The sequence below is a fragment of the Trachemys scripta genome, chromosome 11, assembly GCF_013100865.1.
Source record: "Trachemys scripta elegans isolate TJP31775 chromosome 11, CAS_Tse_1.0, whole genome shotgun sequence".
In the NCBI taxonomy this organism is placed as follows: Eukaryota; Metazoa; Chordata; order Testudines; family Emydidae; genus Trachemys; species Trachemys scripta.
In genome coordinates, this window is record NC_048308.1 from 42,904,848 (window position 1) to 42,910,847 (window position 6,000).

A 6,000-nucleotide genomic window follows, 5' to 3' on the forward strand; every position below is an offset into this window, starting at 1 on the left:
TGTGTCTGAGAAAAGTACATGGCAATCTTTGTAAGTAAAAGGGACCCTTTTAGGAGACTTAAAAAGGTGTATACTTTTTTTTCAAATGTTTCTCACTATTAAGGTACAAGCAATGAGAGTGTCCCATTCTTATCAGTTCCTTCCAAATGCTAGTGGCTGTTGGATTATATATCACGCATCACACTCTGCTATGATCCTGGTAAAGGTTTGGTTTAATCACTTTTTACTTTCTGTAAAATGCAACTTCCACAAACTTCCCCTTTTATGAAACCAGGAAACTTAAATACAAAAATAAAGGCACTAAAAGCACCATGGCTGCACAACAGGTAGGTGGAGGACTAAAAAAAATGTCTGCTGTGTTCCATAGGAATTAAGGCTGTTTGAAGGACAGAATGCTCCATTCTTTCTGGTACCATTAAACTGTCCTCCTTGCTTGGAGATGAAAGAGGTGGGCAGGGAAACCACAAAGAATTACAGGTTGATTGGAAAAGGCAAAGGGGAACTGGCAAGGAAGCAGCAAATGCCTTTTCCTATCCACGCAGACACACCTTCCACACAACCTATTTCCAGCTTGGAGTTAGTGTGGTCTGGTGGTTAGAGCAGTGGCAACTAAGCCCTTGGATCAGAGGGGGACAGCATGTACATGCCTGGGAAGGGGTTGAAGAGTGAGCCTGCCCTGCACTCACCCCATAGTGGCAGCTCCCGTGCTGCAGGACTGTCCCCCACATACTCCTTTCACACAGCATGGAGCACAACCTGACCCTTTGCTGTAAGGGATTTAAAGAGTTAATATTGTAGGTCTCACTTCACCCAGGTTTTCCTCCTGAGGCTTGATTCTTATTGAGTCCCTGGGATATACCCTTATATATCTGCTCAGTCCTTGGTCACCTATCTTTCCATGCTATGCACTAAGGACTAGGCCCTAAAGGAGACTACACTGAGACTTGGTCTACACTGCATGGTTAGGTTGATGTAAGCTGCCTTGCGTCCACCTAGCTGTGGAAGTGTCCTCACTTAAATTTGGCTCCTAATGACTTAAGTGCCTCTCTAGGCCAGTTTAGTAACGCCCCCTCCCTGGGCAGCATAGAATCACGGTCCATGTAATTTGGTCGACACAGTATCAGTGTAGACACTGCATTGCTTACATAGACTGTTTCTGGCCACCAGGAGCCATCCCACAATGCCCCATACTAACAATACAATCAATACAAGCGCTCCAGATGAGGATGCACATCTCTGACACAAGGAGCAAAGTGTGCATGCGCACAAGCGATTTAATAACTGCGGTGGCTGCTTGCTGACATTAGTTAGGTTGATATAATTTTGTAGGGTAGACATGGCTTGAGTGGCTGCTGTATGCAAATTTAGCACCACTCATTTTGGCTAGATCTGCACCTGATTAATATCCTCAAAAGCAAACATTACCTCTCAAGAGCCACACTCTCTCTGGAGTCTAATTTAGAGTGTGTGGCAAAGGAGGGACTGAGAGGGAGGTGCCCAACTCTGTGCCGCACCTCTTAGGAGGCGCAGACGAAGAAAAGGGGGTGGGGGCACAAAGGTGGTCTTATATTACCTTTGCATCTCCAGAGCTCCAGGCTATTCCAGAAACTAGAGTGGCCCTGGCTTGGGGACATTCTAACTTATGACAGCATTCCCCAGTTTGTCTACGGGCTGTTTTGCAGCCCAGAATATCCAGAGTGCAGTAGTCACTCCCCCTTCATGCCCCTACATGGTGACTATGATGGGGACGTATAGGGCCACCTACACTGGCTATATACTACTTCTGTGCCAGAGGAATTCACTCAGGAATTTCTGTGGCCCTTTCACACTGCTTGAGTAATATAAAGTGGCTGCATTCAAGGTCCAGAATCTAAGCCAAAGGAGTAGGGATGGGGTTGTGGGAGGTTACTCTTTTCTTATTTGCTTCAAATTCAAGTTTTCTTTTCTGTTTGTGTGTGTTTGTGGAGGGGGGGTTGTGGGAGTTGTTTGCAGAGGTGCAAGAGTGACAGAGGATTCTCAATGACATTTTCTCAGGGGCCTCTAAATCCCTTCTTCTGTCATCTTGACCTTTCCCAGTCAAAATTCACCATTGTGCCTGCTAGGCCATGGATGTTCTGAAAGCTGCTTGACTCTACAGTTTGTTAAGTTTCTTTACCATTCTGGAGCCTTACATTTACACTTGTATTGCAAGAAAAGAGAGCATCCTTATTTTATAGAAACTCAGCATTATTCATTGGAATTCACCCTGCAGGGCAAGAAATCCTCTTCAGGAAAGATGGAATTTTAAAGCTTCAAGCAATCATTTTTATTAATTTATCTGTAAAAAGATTTACAGTTGATTAGCACCACTCTTTGACGTTTGAGTAATCAATCCCTGGTATTCAGGAGTAGAGCTCAGAAGACAGACTTAGGATAAAAAAGCCAGTTGCTTGGCAAACTTGTAAGGGGCAAACAGGAGAGTTTCCAAGGGAGTGGGAGAGACTTTACTTCTGGGTAGAGTTCTATACTCAATATTGTGATGACATGATGATTGACCCAGGTTGTAACCTGCAACAGATGTGTCATATTCTCTTTCTTGTCTGAAGCCAAAGGGACTTCCTGTGTATGGAGTGCAAGTTGCTGGCTGTGCTGCAAGAAAAGATTCTTGGATTAGAAGGGCAAGTACAGATGCTATGGAGTATCAGAGAAGCTGAGGAGATTTGGGAAGCATCAATACACCAGATTCAAGGAAGAAAGGAACTGGCACCCCAAGAAATCAGAGAAATGGAAATCAGATAGGAGGCTTGGCAGTTCTCAGCCACCAGAGCCAATAGAACAAGGCTGTATTTTGCACAACCGGAGGCAGACGCAGGTGGGCAGGCTGTGACCACCAGACAATAGGAACAGAAAGAATTCTACACAGCCTGAAATTTCCAGATAATACCAGGTCCTCAGTATCAGGCCCAGATTAACAAATGTGCACTCAGTGTACTTGCCCCAACCACCAGAACCCCATTCCCGCCGCCCCAAAATTGAGTGGCCCTGTGTCTGTGTGCACCAGGTTCCAAAGCCACTCACTCTCTCATGACAGAGAGTTGGCTAAGCCAAACCTGAGTGAGTGGTGCTAAAACCTAGCAGTTGGTCCTCCCCCACTTCTATCATAACCACTGAACCATTAGAAGGCTTGTCATGCCCTGCCTCCAGAAATTCCACCCACCTATCCAGCAGGTGCGCCCCTGGTTGAGAACCTCTGATCTAGGGGGGTATGAAAGGGACTGAAGTTTTGCTCTGGACAGCAATTGTCTTGTATATCACATGCTCTGTCTAGTTTAAGAAAACAATTTCCATACTATATAGAGTCCCAAAACTCTTTAGTCTGGGCCTGATCAGTATGGAAACTGAGGAAGATATCACTGAAAATCCAGTTGGTCAAATGGTGTACAGGTCACACCTGTAGATGGATGCTCAGCCTAACCCATAAGAAAATCAAGCTTGCTCATAAAGAGCTCTGCAACCATCCAAGGAAGACTGAAAATCCTTGCTGGAGATTTTACACTAAGAAGAATGGAAAGAATGCAAGGGATAAGCAGACCTTGGTGTGCTGTCTTTGAGAGCCAAGACACAAGACATCACTAAAATTGGATAGGCTTCTGAAGTTGATGGGCAAGGATCCACTGATGTATATCAGCACTAATGACACTATCTCAGAGTCTCTCACAGTAGATGATTTCAGGGAACTCAGAACGGTGCTGAAGGAGAAGAATGTCCAAGTGATCTTCTTGGAGGCCCTTCCTGTTCCATGAGCAAAGGAAGGCAGAAGATTCTGGAAGTGAACCACTGGCTAGGTAAGTGGTGTAAAGTTTAGGGTTTGGGTTTTGTGGAACATTGGTTCATCTTCTGTGGGGAAAGAGGGCTGTACAGTTTGGATGGCCTCAATCTTAGTGGGAGGGGAACTAGTCTTCTAGGATCAGGAGGTTGTTAAGCAAATAACATTATCATCGGTGATCCCTTGATTTAAGGATGATCTCTACCACAGATTTACATATGGGTCCTGAGATGACTCAGGAGTCCGATCCTGGAACCACAGATTCGCCCGCAGTAGGTACAGACATTTCCTGGCAGGTCAGATGCCTGCTGGAAGGAAGTTCTTTCTTTTTCCTTCCTTCTCTCTTTTTTTTCAGCTTCGAGGGCAAGGTGCTTTAAAGCGGGCCACTGCCTGATGGAGGATGTGGCACCATTGCACCTTACACTCTAGGCAAAATTTCTAAGTGATCCACAATCGCACTCAGGGACTGGCTTCACCTCTGTCTTTGGTAGATTCCAAAGGTGGACAGTTTGTTTAAAATATGTTGTCCTGTGTTTAAATGTAATCATTTAATGAGACTTTGGAGCAAAACAAAGGAACAAAGGATCTAAAACAGGTAAGAGCTTTCAGGGCAAGTTATGAAATATTTTGGTCATAAATATTTTGACATTTCCTCTTCATTCATATTTTTGTGCTTCACACACACACACACGCCAGAAAGCAAACAGACAATTTGTTTATGAAAAATGCAGGCTAGGATATTAAACAAAAAACCTCTTTATAACTTTGGTCCTACTCCCGCAAATCCTCATGCATGTGAGTAGTTCCCATGTATTTATAATTCAAGGGCACTATTCACATGCATGACATTACTCACTTGTGTAAGTGTTTGCAGATTTAGAGCCTTAGTTTGCATTATTTTTTAAATGCAAACCAGAAATTTAATGTAATTGAAAATCTTGAGTAATTGTACTTATGAATTCAAAACTACAAGTTCTGAATTGGAGCCCCAATCCTGGAATCAGATCTGCATGCAATAAATGTTTGCACTGGCAAGGAGACCCATTGATTTCAATGGCCACTGTGCTTATCCACTAGTAAGACTGTGGTCTAGATCAGTAGTTCTCAACCAGGGGCTTGGGTCCCCCTGGGGAGCCACCAGCAAGTTTCGGGGGGACTGCCAAGTAAAGCTGGCATTAGATTTGCTGTGGCCCATGGCAGAAAGCTGAAGCACCACTGCATGGGGCTGAAACCCAGGGCTGAACCTTAAGCCTGAACAACTTAGCTTCACGAGGCCACATATGGTGTGGGACCCCGGGTAACTGCCCTGCTTGCTACCCCCTAAGGCTGGCCCTGACTTTTATATGCAGAAAAACAGTTGATGTGGGGAGGTGGGCCGTGGAGTTTTTATAGCATGTTGGGGGGGGGCGCCTCAGAGAGAAAAAGTTTAAGAACCCCTGTTCTAGATCATATAGGTGGTTCTAAGGACTTTCAGTCGGGTTCCTACCCTCCTTTGGACCTATACAAATTGGCCTTTCAGCTTCATGAAGCATATTGAATCCAAATGGACAAAAATACTGTAGGATTGCTCTGTTCTATAGTGCAGGTATTAGAGGACAGATTTAAATTAATAAGTATTTACTTTACAGAGTAATAGTGCAGTAAGCACCTCCCAGATCATATCTCAAATGCAGGGCACTTCAGATCTTGCAGAGCAGTAGCAGATTTTTTAAGATATATTGCACACAATGTACATTGCTACACATCTGGAAAGAGAAAAAACCCGCAAACCAAACCAAACCCAACCAAATAAAACCCCTGGTCCCTTGTCTGTTAAATCAAACCTTGGATTTTAGTTCAACCCAGATTAGGTCTCAAGTTTTCTACCCAGCCTTTCCTTCTGTAAATGATTTGAATCCTTATTTTATCTTTGGCCCCATGCTGCTTAAAGATATATTTTTCAATTATGCTTTTGGTCTTCACTAGCAGAACATGCTTCCAGAAATTATTAATAAAATGAAATCTCCTGTGAGGTAGCGAATTTATTACACAGTCTGTAAAAATACTGTATCAAGCCACATTTGTAATTTCAGCTAAAAGCAACCCCCCCACCAAAACCCAAAGGTTTATCTTTCCATTTAAAGAAAAAAATGATAGAATGTATATTATGTTTGTTGTTCAATGTAGCAGATTGTACTTAGTTAATGATTATATTC